General features: G+C 40.1%; 1 protein-coding gene across 1 annotated transcript in view; it reads right to left on the bottom strand.

Annotated features, from left to right (window-relative positions):
- LOC143718630 (uncharacterized) overlaps positions 1–5,445 on the bottom strand; it is a 35,093-nt gene extending 29,648 nt beyond the window's left edge. Inside the window, exon 1 of the transcript XR_013196459.1 lies at positions 5,391–5,445. The gene's annotated coding sequence lies outside the window, so the exon portion shown is untranslated. The remainder of the gene's footprint in view (positions 1–5,390) is intronic.
- Positions 5,446–13,242: the final 7,797 nt, after the last annotated feature.

The raw sequence follows: 13,242 nt of genomic DNA, 5'->3' as shown, positions 1-13,242 counted from the left end.
AATAGTTGCAATTTCACACTCGTCAAGCTGAAGAAAACCTACACGACCACCAAAGCAGTGGACTACGTTACTGAACCAACAGACAGCGAGCCGGAGTCTGATGGCAGTGTAACGGAGAGCGCCTCAGATGACTGCGGATTCTTACTCCTCATCTGACCCAACTCAGAGTGAGGAACTGGATGATACACAGGAGACAGACGATCCTATGTGGACATCAAAAAATGGACTCCACTGGTCACCCACTAACTCCGAGACGCTCCGCTTTGTGCCAGTCAAGGTACCAACACACTGCGCAACAGCTCCCATCGTAGACCCCAGGTCGCCTTCCAGCTACTGTTCACGGAGGAGATGGTAAAATTAACCGTGGACAGAACAAATCTCCAGGGGAGACGGTCCCAGACAGATTGGATTAATGTGGATGCAACAGATGACTTACATCGGGGTGCTAATTCTACAAGTCTACAAGTCAAGAAATGATTCCACCCGGAGCCTGTGGGATGACCACACAGGCCGGCCCATCTTCAAGGCCACCATGCCCCACCGCAATTTCCAGAAGTTCAGTTCAAATGTAGGATTTGACGACAGGCTGACCCGACCTGGACATTACCGGGATGACAAGCTGGCGGCGTTTAGGCCGATCTGGGATAAGTGGCTGCACCCCCTTCTCTTTAACCCCGGGGTGGACGTCTGTGTAGACGAGCAGCTGGTCGGGTTCAGGCCGCTGCAGATTCCGGCCGTATATGCCAAGCAAACCAGCAAAATCTGGAACCAAGATCTGGGTCACAAGTGATGTTTCCGCGTCTTATGCCGGTGCAAAGGAGCTGTCGACAGCCTGGATAAGGTTTGTGCTATTAGCAACAGTAACTCACACATTTATTTTATATGCACATCTTTATGTGGTTTTCTAAAATATAGGCATATTTAGTACTAAGTTTATTAGGGATGGGTATGATTAATCGACGATCGATTATTGATCATTAAGAATTTCGTCGATCACGTTAATTTGTTATCGATTATCATTAAACTAATGCTGCTGCGTTGCGTAGTGTGAGTGGAAAGTGAACGTGTTCCCCGGGCTGGTCAAGTTAGCACGGAGGTACCTGTGCATCCCGGCAACGTCAGTCCCCTCAGAGAGGGTGTTTTCAGTGGCTGGACTGAAGCCTTGTTTACACTCAACGCGTCCGCACGAGCGCGAAGGTGAGCGTGGCAAAAATGACGTCATTGCGGTATTCGGTGTTTCACAGGCGAGCGCGTCGAGTATAAACGCCTCGTCTGTTTGGGGAGGTGCGCGGGCAGTCTGTGGAGACTCGCGCTGCAGAGCCAGGCGAAAGTGTATACGAGGCTTGACGGTCAGGTTGCGTTCGCGTCTTACCCCAGATCATGTCATCAACATGCTTATCTTTCTCAACAAAAATCAGTAGACTGGTGTAGAAGTTGTATGTGAGTTACTAGTTATTTTTTATGAGGCTTTGTTAAGTAGCCTAGCCTAATTTATTGTTTCAGTAGGTATAGTAGGGAGGTTAAGTGACTTTTGACTTCAAGTCATGATGCAAAGGTCCCCTTTGGTATGGAAGTACCTTAGGGCCATAGAAATAAATTTATCCTAAGACACAAGTGAGATCACATTTTGTATCTTATATATGCACATTTTTTAAAAATGGCCGCCGACCATACTTGAGAGGCCCATATCTTTGCTTCTGTTATAGCTATAATGACAAATTTGGTATCAACGGGTACATTTTTGTGGTCAAGGAGTCCAATAAAATAGGTTCCAAGACTAAAAAACAATAATGTTGTCCTTAACATGACAATTGGAGGTGACGTATGCAATTTTTTATTAAAAAACGCATGCCAAATACACAGTCCATTCACAACTTAATAATTTCTATGTTTAGGTCTGCTTCACATGCGCCCTTTACAGCACTGGCTGAAGACGCGGGTCCTGCGTCGAGCATGGGCATCCGGTCGTTTACGTCTCAAGGTAACTCAGAACTGTGTCACAGCTCTGGAGCCCTGGAAGGCAGTCGACTGGTATCAGACAGGTGTAAACCTGGGAGTAATCTCTAAACTGATAGTGGTTTCGACAGCCGCCTCCAATTCGGGCTGGGGCGCCCTCTATGAGGGCAGACCGACTTTTGGCCTGTGGTCAAGCCTAGAAAAGAGCTTGCACATAAACTGTCTAGAGATGAAGGCGGTCGAGAACGCCTTGCGGTTCTTCCTTCCCCTTCTAAAGGGCCACCATGTCCTTGTCCGCACGGACAACATGTCGGTGGTTTCCTACATAAATCGCCAGGGCAGTCTGAGATCCCGGAACCTTCATGCACTGGCAGAACGCATCCTTGTATGGGTTCAGCGCATACTACTCTCGCTGAGAGCGGCGCATGTGCCAGGCCATCTTAATGTGCGTCCAGACAGGCTGTCCAGGGACAACGTTCCCCCAGGGGAATGGTCCCTCCACCCTCAGACAGTTCAGCTTTTGTGGGACACCTTTGGCACCGCAGAAGTCGACCTCTTTGCGTCTCAAGACAACGCTCAGTGTCCAATATGTTTCACAAAGAACAAGGACGCGCTGGCCCATCACTGGCCCAGCCGCCCTCTCTATGCTTTCCCTCCGATCATGCTGTTACCACAGGTAATCAAGCGTATAAGGGAGAACGGTTCCTGTGTACTTCTAGTAGCTCCGTTCTGGCCGAACCAAGTTTGGTTTCCGGAGCTGATGTAGCTTCAGAGCTTGCCTCCGTGTCCTGTCCCGTTGAGGAGAGATCTCCTCTCATTGGGCTCTGCATGTGTGGGCCATCAACGGGTACCCGTCAGTCTCCCCGACGGAGTGTTAAACACGATTACGCAAGCTAGAGCGCCCTCTACTAGACGGCTTTGTGCTTCCAAGTGGTCAGTGTTCTCAGGTTGGTGCTAATCTCTCTCACCCTCTTTCTCGACTCCGTTCTTGGATAGTTTTGAGTTACATTTTGACAAAACCTGTCAGATCTAAGTATTATTATGTTTTTGGTTAAGTTACTGTTTAACATGATTTTTTTTATTATTTATTATTTTGGAACAAACGAGGGTCTCTGTTTAAGAACGCCAACTCGCAGCTGCAGGTTCCGTTGCTTTCGAGCACCGCAGCGCATATATCTTCAAGTTTAGCCTAACCGAACGTCCAGTTTTACTGCCACAAGTTGATCATCTTGTAATAAAGATCTAATCGAGGAAAAACACGCTGTATTTTTGTATTTTCATTGCATTTTTAATTTATAAAAAGTTAGATAAATAATGAATTTGAATATAAAAATATTAATGATTAATCGATTGTTGATCGTTAATTCTCCTGACGATTGACTAAGAAAATTCTATCGAATGCCCATCCCTAAAGTTTATAATGCCTTTTTTTCTCTTGTATTTTTACAACTTGGGCCAAAAAATAGATACATGTTATACATTTTTCCTTGGTCTTTTTTTTATTTTCCAGGTTGTTGGCGCATACGGCTGCGAGAGGAAGACAAGTCGGTGGCCGATGGCAGTCTTCAACAATCTAATAGGTCTCTGCTTTCAACGCCTTTGTGCTGTGGCTGGCTGTTGACCCTTCCTGGAACCAGGACAAAACTTTCAAAAGGAGGATGTTCCTGGAGGAGCTGGGGAGGATGCTGGTGTATCCCCAGATGGAGAGGAGAGAGCGCCTCCCCCGCACACCAGCCGCAGCAGCCATGGTGCAATCACAGCGGAGAACAGAAAATTCTGAGGCAAGTGGGGCTGCAGACGCCCATGACAAGAGGAGAAGGGGGTGCAGTTTCTGCATTGACAAAAAAAGAAAAATCTCCACCAATCTCTCAAAATGTGGCATTTACATCTGTAATGCATTGCAATTCTGCAGCTCCTGCAAATGAGCTGAACAATGACCCCGTTTTGTTTTGAAGTTTTTGATATGTTTGATATGTTTATAGAATTTAGAAAAAAAAAATTGATGTTCATGGTGATCTTGTAGTTTTGCTTTCTTTCTAGAGCAAATTTTGATGTGTATGGAGTAAAAATCAGGAAAATGTTTGCAATACTGCAGATGTTTGCAGTATGTCAATTATATAAAAAATGATACCAACTGGTGGAAAACAGTAAAAAGTAAATATTTAACCCCAAGGCTTGGTAATGACAGGGTATTTGAATGTAAATTATGATTTTATGATATTATGACAGTGGGTTAAAAAATTGATATTTTAATGGGTTTAAATAGGATCAAAATTTGTCAACGCGCTATGTGTGATTTAAAAAACAAAAACAAATCTGACACAGCACAAACAATAAAAAAGCACCAAAAGTAATGTTGCTGCTAATCTTTGACATATTCAAGACTGTGATAATCCAAAGCTAAGGTTTTCACTTTGCATTTAGTATATGGAAAATAATTACATTTTTGTGTTTTTTCCTCTTATACAAATTGATGGTATCGTCACCTAAACTGCAATTTAAAGGGTTAAAATTCTGAAATTAAATAAATATTTGTTTATTATTATGAGGACTGATGCTGGTTAAAAGATTTAATAATATATAATATATTAGGTAAGTTTAATATGTGAGCATTTTTGGTCCTTAACGCTCTAAGTGCGATTTTTTCTTTAAATCTAACATAACAACAACTACAAAAATGCGTAAAAATCAATGTTGCTGCTAATGATGGACATATACAAGGCTGTAATAATTCCCTCCCAAGAAATCCACCTTGCATGTATAGTACACAATTGTTTTTAATTTTTTCTATGTTTTTTCCATCGATAAAAACAGTGGCATTAAGTAAACAAATGGCATTTAAGGGGTTAAAATTCTAAAAATTAAATAAATATTTGGTAATTATTTTCAGGACTGATGTTAGTTAAAATATTTAACTCAATGAAAGTAGAAAAAATAATATATAATAGTTTTATGGCAGAGAGACTACAGTTTTAGAGCGGACATTTTTGAAAACATTAGCAGTTGGTTTGTATAAGTAGTCATTACACATGTTATTGTTTGTTGTTCTCATTCATTTACACAGTTTGAACAGCACGTGTCGTGATTCAAATGATTCAAATCACTGAATCATTTTGTAAAGTATTTGATTCAATTGACTCGGAGTGTCGAAAAGAGCAGTTTCTCCATCACTAATTACCAGTGACTGAATTCGTGTTTATGATAAACTGATTCACGATAAAGGGGAGCGAAATGAGATGCAAGTTTAAGGGTACTGTTTCTCGTGTGTGGATCCCCATTACTCACAAAAATATCCTTCATTAAAGTTAGATAAAGCATTACAATGGTATATACAATAGCAAATATAATTTCACATCGCTTGTACAAAAAAATAAATAAAATAAAATTTGGATCTGTTTCTATCTTTTTAAACAGTTTAAATTCTTCAAACTAACCTTTATTCAGCCAAATCACAACAGCTGCAGGGGCGCGTCGCAGCCTTATGACGTCACATATCCAGACCAAAATAAAAGTCCCGTTCACAAGCTGCTGTCTACAATCACAAAAGTAAATAATAATAATAAATAAATAAAAAACGCAGCAGTGCATAGACATGTGCTGTCTTTGTACATTGAAATACATAGAGTCGGTATGTTTTTCCAATATTAAAAATGTGGACATATTAAGTTCATATTAAGTTGAGAGTCTAAAAATAGGTATAAAAGGTGTACAAAGTTATCTTTAACGAATCAGTAAAAGATAAAAGTAAAAGCAATAAAAAGAAGTAAAAGAAGCAATACAGTTTTTAAGTATAACTGTAATTCATTCAATACCAACAATTATTGTGGTATTACTTAAAGGTTCAGTCAAATATTTTTTTATTTATATTTCACAGATTTTTTATTAAATCAAAAGTAAGTCAAGTCTTCAATGTCAATGGTAATTTGTGTGAGTTGGTACCTGTGTAGTGATTGAAATAGCTCACTAATGAGTGAACACAGACACAATTCACACCTGCTCCACAGAAAACTGCAATATCAAAAGCTGCTAGTTCAATAAATGTCCTGTTTATAAATTATACATAAATTCTTTCTACATATTGTGTTGTTTTGTATCAATGCGTTTTCCTGAAAGTATTTAAGATTAATAAAGTGGCAAACACACAATAAAAATGATTGTGAAATAGTGTTTGAAAACTGGCTTGAAAATGGAAAATCCAAACTGAATGGTTGTTATTCCTGAATGTTTTGGTATAAAGGTCTAAATTTATTCTCTGTCGAAGAAGACACTTGCTGTACGTACACACCGCCGCCGACTTGAGCTTCCAAAGTTACCGAAAGTCATTCATTTTCAATGGAAGCTGGCTTCTCAGCTGCAAGGAGCGTCAAATCCATCGGCATCAACGCTTTGAGCGACCAGAGCGTCAATCAGAAAGTTGAAAGTAGCTCAACTTTATGGTAATGAGCTATGACACGGTTCAGCAGCAAAATGGCGGCAACCAATTGGAATATAGACGTCCCCCGCGCTGGCTGATTCCAGAAAACATAACATGTAAACTTTCGTTCCTACCAAAACATTAGTTCCGAGAAAATGGAGGAGAAGCTAATCATCGGCGTTGCTGGGTTTCCTATCATTTATGATATGACGTTGATGATCCATAATGATCCAGTGATATACACATTTGAGGATGAGCGCAACTTTTATTGGAAATATTTACGAACACTCGTTTTAAGCGGGAATGCAATTAATTTGCTCACGGTAACACCGATTTGAGCATTTGCACTAGATGCAAATAATAATAATAATAATAGCTAATTATTCTTTCTTTTTTTTCCAACCAAAACAGTTATAAAAACGCTGTCATTATAAAAGGTTTCTAGTGTCAATGTATTGCTTGTTTTTTTCTGTTTACATTTCATGTTGTGACACTTCTCTTCTCTCAAACATAGAATGCTGATACGTCAGAGCGGCCAAAGCGTCAACAAGCTTCCCTGTACTTTTTGACAAGCGTCCTTGACAGGGCGGCCAGAGTTTCTTCGCAGCTCAAGTCGACGGCGGGGTATACGTACAGTTAGTAGATATAATAATATAATTATTATAGCAGTTATAATATAATTTTTGCAGTTTAGTGTAATGAAAATATACTTAAAGTATAAAATATAATAACATTTAATGATTTTTGACAACACAACACACGTTTAAATGCTTTATTTTTTTGTTGTTTTACTTTTATTTTGTTTAATGGTGATTTACATGGGTGTTTTTTGTTTTTAATCTTATCAACAGATTATGTTTTGGTAACACTTTAGTATGGGGACCAATTCTCACTTTTAACTAGTTGCTAATCATCTTGCATATTACTACCATATTGCTTGTTCATTAGTACTTATAAAGGACATTTTAATGCCATAATTCAATGCATGACCATATTCCACATCCCAAAATCCTACCCTATACCTAAACTCAAACGCAACAACTACCACCTTACTAACAATTATAAGCAGAAAATTAGGAGTTTACTGAGGCAAAAGCCCCATACTAAAGTGTTACCAAAGTTTTTAATCGTATTTATAAATATATATATATACACTTACCTAAAGGATTATTAGGAACACCATACTAATACTGTGTTTGACCCCCTTTCGCCTTCAGAACTGCCTTAATTCTACGTGGCATTGATTCAACAAGGTGCTGAAAGCATTCTTTAGAAATGTTGGCCCATATTGATAGGATAGCATCTTGCAGTTGATGGAGATTTGTGGGATGCACATCCAGGGCACGAAGCTCCCGTTCCACCACATCCCAAAGATGCTCTATTGGGTTGAGATCTGGTGACTGTGGGGGCCATTTTAGTACAGTAAACTCATATGTCATGTTCAAGAAACCAATTTGAAATGATTCGAGCTTTGTGACATGGTGCATTATCCTGCTGGAAGCAGCCATCAGAGGAAGGGTACATGGTGGCCATAAAGGGATGGACATTGTCAGAAACAATGCTCAGGTAGGCCGTGGCATTTAAACGATGCCCAATTGGCACTAAAGCACCCCCACACCATTACACCACCACCACCAGCCTGCACAGTGGTAACAAGGCATGATGGATCCATGTTCTCATTCTGTTTACGCCAAATTCTGACTCTACCATCTGAATGTCTCAACAGAAATCAAAACACATCAGACCAGGCAACATTTTTCCAGTCTTCAACTGTCCAATTTCGGTGAGCTCTTGCAAATTGTAGTCTCTTTTTCCTATTTGTAATGGAGATGAGTGGTACCCGGTGGGGTCTTCTGCTGTTGTAGCCCATCCGCCTCAAGGTTGTGCGTGTTGTGGCTTCACAAATCCTTTGCTGCATACCTAGGTTGTAACGAGCGGTTATTTCAGTCAAAGTTGCTCTTCTATCAGCTTGAATCAGTCGGCCCATTCTCCTCTGACCTCTAGCATCAACAAAGCATTTTCGCCCACAGGACTGCCGCATACTGGATGTTTTTCCCTTTTCACACCATACTTTGTAAAACCTAGAAATGGTTGTGTTTGAAAATCCCAGTAACTGAGCAGATTGTGAAATACTCAGACCGGCCCGTCTGGCACCAACAACCATGGCATGCTCAAAATTGCTTAAATCACCTTTCTTTCCCATTCTGACATTCAGTTTGGAGTTCAGGAGATTCTCTTGACCAGGACCACACCCCTAAATGCATTGAAGCAACTGCCATGTGATTAGTTGATTAGATAATTGCATTAATGAGAAATTGAACAGGTGTTCCTAATAATCCTTTAGGTGAGTATATACAGGTCCTTCTCAAAAAATTAGCATATTGTGATAAAGTTAATTATTTTCCATAATGTAATGATAAAAATTTAACTTTCATATATTTTAGATTCATTGCACACCAACTGAAATATTTCCGGTCTTTTATTGTTTTAATACTGATGATTTTGGCATACAGCTCATGAAAACCCCAAATTCCTGTCTCAAAAAATTAGCATATCATGAAAAGGTTCTCTAAACGAGCTATTAACCTAATCATCTGAATCAACTAATTAACTCTAAACACCTGCAAAAGATTCCTGAGGCTTTTAAAAACTCCCAGCCTGTTTCATTACTCAAAATCGCAGTCATGGGTAAGACTGCCGACCTGACTGCTGTCCAGAAGGCCATCATTGACACCCTCAAGCAAGAGGGTAAGACACAGAAAAAAATTGCAGCGTGGCAAGGAGGCAATCAGCCTGTGGCACTGCTGAGGTGTTATGGAGGCCCAGGATGCTTCGATAGCGGCCTTAAGCTCATCCAGAGTGTTGGGTCTTGCGTCTCTCAACTTTCTCTTCACAATATCCCACAGATTCTCTATGGGGTTCAGGTCAGGAGAGTTGGCAGGCCAATTGAGCACAGTAATACCATGGTCAGTAAACCATTTACCAGTGGTTTTGGCACTGTGAGCAGGTGCCAGGTCGTGCTGAAAAATGAAATCTTCATCTCAATAAAGCTATTCAGCAGATGGAAGCATGAATTGCTCCCAAATCTCCTGATAGCTAGCTGCATTGACCCTGCCCTTGATAACACACAGTAGACCAACACCAGCAGCTGACATGGCACCCCATACCATCACTGACTGTGGGTACTTGACACTGGACTTCAGGCATTTTGGCATTTCCTTCTCCCCAGTCTTCCTCCAGACTCTGGCACCTTGATTTCCGAATGACATGCAAAATTTGCTTTCATCCGAAAAAAGTACTTTGGACCAATGAGCAACAGTCCAGGTCAGGCGCTTCTGCCGCTGTTTCTGGTTCAAAAGTGGCTTGACCTGGGGAATGCGGCACCTGTAGCCCATTTCCTGCACACGCCTGTGCACGGTGGCTCTGGATGTTTCTACTCCAGACTCAGTCCACTGCTTCCGCAGGTCCCCCCAGGTCTGGAATCGGTCCTTCTCCACAATCTTCCTCAGGGTCTGGACACCTCTTCTCGTTGTGCAGCGTTTTTTGCCACACTTTTTCCTTCCCACAGACTTCCCACTGAGGTGCCTTGATACAGCACTCTGGGAACAGCCTATTTGTTCAGAAATTTCTTTCTGTGTCTTACCCTCTTGCTTGAGGGTGTCAATGATGGCCTTCTGGACAGCAGTCAGGTCGGCAGTCTTACCCATGATTGCGGTTTTGAGTAATGAAACAGGTTGGGAGTTTTTAAAAGCCTCAGGAATCTTTTGCAGGTGTTTAGAGTTAATTAGTTGATTCAGATGATTAGGTTAATAGCTCGTTTAGGGAACCTTTTCATGATATGCTAATTTTTTGAGATAGGAATTTTGGGTTTTCATGCGCTGTATGCCAAAATCATCAGTATTAAAACAATAAAAGACCTGAAATATTTTAGTTGGTGTGCAATGAATCTAAAATATATGAAAGTTCAATTTTTATCATTACATTATGGAAAATAATGAACTTTATCACAATATGCTAATTTTTTGAGAAGGACCTATATATATATATATATATATATATATATATATATATATATATATATATATAAATTAAAGGGATAGTTCACCCAAAATTGAAAATTCTGTCAGTATTTACTCACCCTCATGTTGTTCCAACCCCGTAAGACCTTCATTCATCTTCGGAACACGAATTAAGATATTTTTGATGAAATCTGAGAGCTGGATCACTCCTCCATACTAGTCCATAGGCTTCTTCAGAGATTGAAACTTGCCAGCCCCGAAAAGTTATTAAAGACATCGTTAAAATAGTCCAAGTGACTACATTGGCTCAATCTTAAGTTTATTCATTTCCTTCTCTGTGGGCCTTGAATCAGTTCACTAGTGTAATAGCATAAGCTTCTGTTGTTGTACGTCACACGCATCACCCACATGACCAGCGTCGGCCAATAGTGAGCCTACGTGTGACGTAGCTCTACGGAATCACACTACGTTAACTGACTAGAGGCCCATAGAGAAGGAAATGAATAGTTGAAATAAAGTCGTTATTTTTGTTTGTTTTTGCGCACAAAAAGTATTTGCGTCGTTTGATAAACTTAAGATTGAGCCACTGTAGTCACTTGGATTATTTTAACGATGTCTTTAATAACTTTTCGGGGCTGGCAAGTTTCAATCCCTGAAGAAGCCTATGGACTAGTATGGAGGAGTGATCCAGCTCTCAGATTTCATCAAAAATATCTTAATTCGTGTTTTGAAGATGAACGAAGGTCTTACGGGGTTGGAACAACATGAGGGTGAGTAAATACTGACAGAATTTTCATTTTTGGGTGAACTATCCCTTTAAAAACTTTTTATACACGTATAGAAAATCAGATTTTATTACTGTTAAGAATTATACAGTTTGATGCTTACTATATAAATAAATAAAAAGAAAGATGTCACTTCCGGTCAATGATGTCACATATAGGTGAACTCTATATTATTTCGGTGGAGAATGTGGTGTGACGGGGTTGAGTTCAGACTGAGAGACACAACTTTACAGCCTGACTTTTATAAGATATATAGATAGTAAAATATTTTTCACAATTAAGGAACAATAAAGACCAAACACAAACAATGAGCACATTTAATTAATTATTTAAGCACAAATACACTGAAGTTCCTCAGTACATGGCAATAAACTTTGGTGCAAGACAGGATTAAGAATTTTTTGAATGCAATATAATAATGTACATACCAAAGTACTGTACAAATCTTTTAAATGTCATCATGTACTCACCCCTAAGTTGTTTTAAACCTGTATTAGTTTATTTTTTCTGCTGAAGACAAAAGACGACCTTTTGAAGAACCTGGGTAAACAAAAAGTTTCTGGTCCTGACTGACTTCCATTGTTTTTTTTCCATACTATGGAAGTCAGTGGGGACCAGCAATTGTGTTCTTGCTTAAGCCCCCTTCACACAGAGATTCCCGAAAATACACTAGTAATGTGTAACGGTACTTATACAGTGAATTTGCGGAATCTGTGCACGTGTTCACACACATCCCGTAAAGATCTCGTAAAGTAGGGTGACCAAATGTCCTCTTTTGCCTGGACATGTCCACTTTTTACATACTGTCCGGGCGTCTTTATAAATTCATGAAAATGTCTGGTTTTCACTGTTTTTTCATGGGACCATTAAGCGTGTACTTTAAATTGAATGGCGCTTGGCTTTGCACACAGAGGCTCTGCGATGCACACATACACAGGGAGCAGAGCAGACAGCGACAATTTGTGGGGATCAACACGCTGTGTGAAAGAGGCTTTAGATAAATATCGTTTAAGTTAAGACCCCCACTGGGGCCCATGGGTGCAGGCAGACCTTGACCACAGTCTGCTATGACTTCACTCTCCCTGCAGAGTCAGACTGTAATTTCTTCATTCTAACTCAGAAGAAAACTGCAACTTTACCATCACTGAATGGACGACCATCAACTCTTCCGACTTCCTCTCTTCTCCTGGTTTCTCTGCGTGTCTTCTCTGGCCCAGGACCTGCAGGCCACAATCTGCTCTCCAGCCATGTGCTCATGGAAAGAGAGAAAACCTTCAACTAGAACAGAGTCAAACAAACCATTCAAGTTCATCGACATTTCTTCATTCAGCACCGAAGAAATCGATTGAGACTCATGGAACCATCAAAATCCTTCTTTAGGAACTTCATGAATTGTCTTCACTGCAAAGGCCATGCAAGTAAAACCAGATGATTACGTTACTTTAAATGAGTAAATTTTTTGTGTCCACCTTTGTGTGGTGATGTTCAGACACGTGTACCTCCCACTTGGTCTCTTCTCCTCTGATTCTCAGTACAATCTTGCTGGCCTCTGCGTCCAGGCTGATGGTCACTTTGCAGATGCTTTCCTGTCTCAGACGGCGGAGAAGCCGTATTTCAATTATAATTGGGATTGCTGTTCTCTGGTATGGTGATTGTTATGGTATTACTAGAAAACTGATGTACATCAAACATCACATTGAATAGACTCAATGAAGAAATAATAATTGAATTATTATCCCCCCAACAAAATTAAGTAACACAGTTAGCTTACTCAGGTGATCGTTGTCTCATTAATTGTAGGCATTGAGGGACTGATGATAATAATGTGCTAGCAAAAAATAGCATCCTCGCACGACCGCTGAATGAGAAATTAAAGAATAATTATTATAGAATAATTATAGAATTATAGTCATTATAGAATGTAGGTTCCGCTACCTGCGGCCCAAGAGAAAAAGGGTTTTAGAAAATGGATGGATTTGAAAATAGCTGCATTTACATGGAACCTCTAAATGATTTCAAAATCAGACTCTAGCAGTTGGAATGAAAAAGTCACAAGTAACCAGTGAAA

This window comes from Siphateles boraxobius, unplaced genomic scaffold (genome assembly GCF_051911475.1).
Source record: "Siphateles boraxobius isolate OS27281-9 unplaced genomic scaffold, OSU_SipBor_1 61, whole genome shotgun sequence".
Classification (NCBI taxonomy): domain Eukaryota; kingdom Metazoa; phylum Chordata; class Actinopteri; order Cypriniformes; family Leuciscidae; genus Siphateles; species Siphateles boraxobius.
The sequence above is the reverse complement of the archived record's forward strand: the minus strand, read 5'-3'. Positions and strand labels throughout refer to the sequence as shown.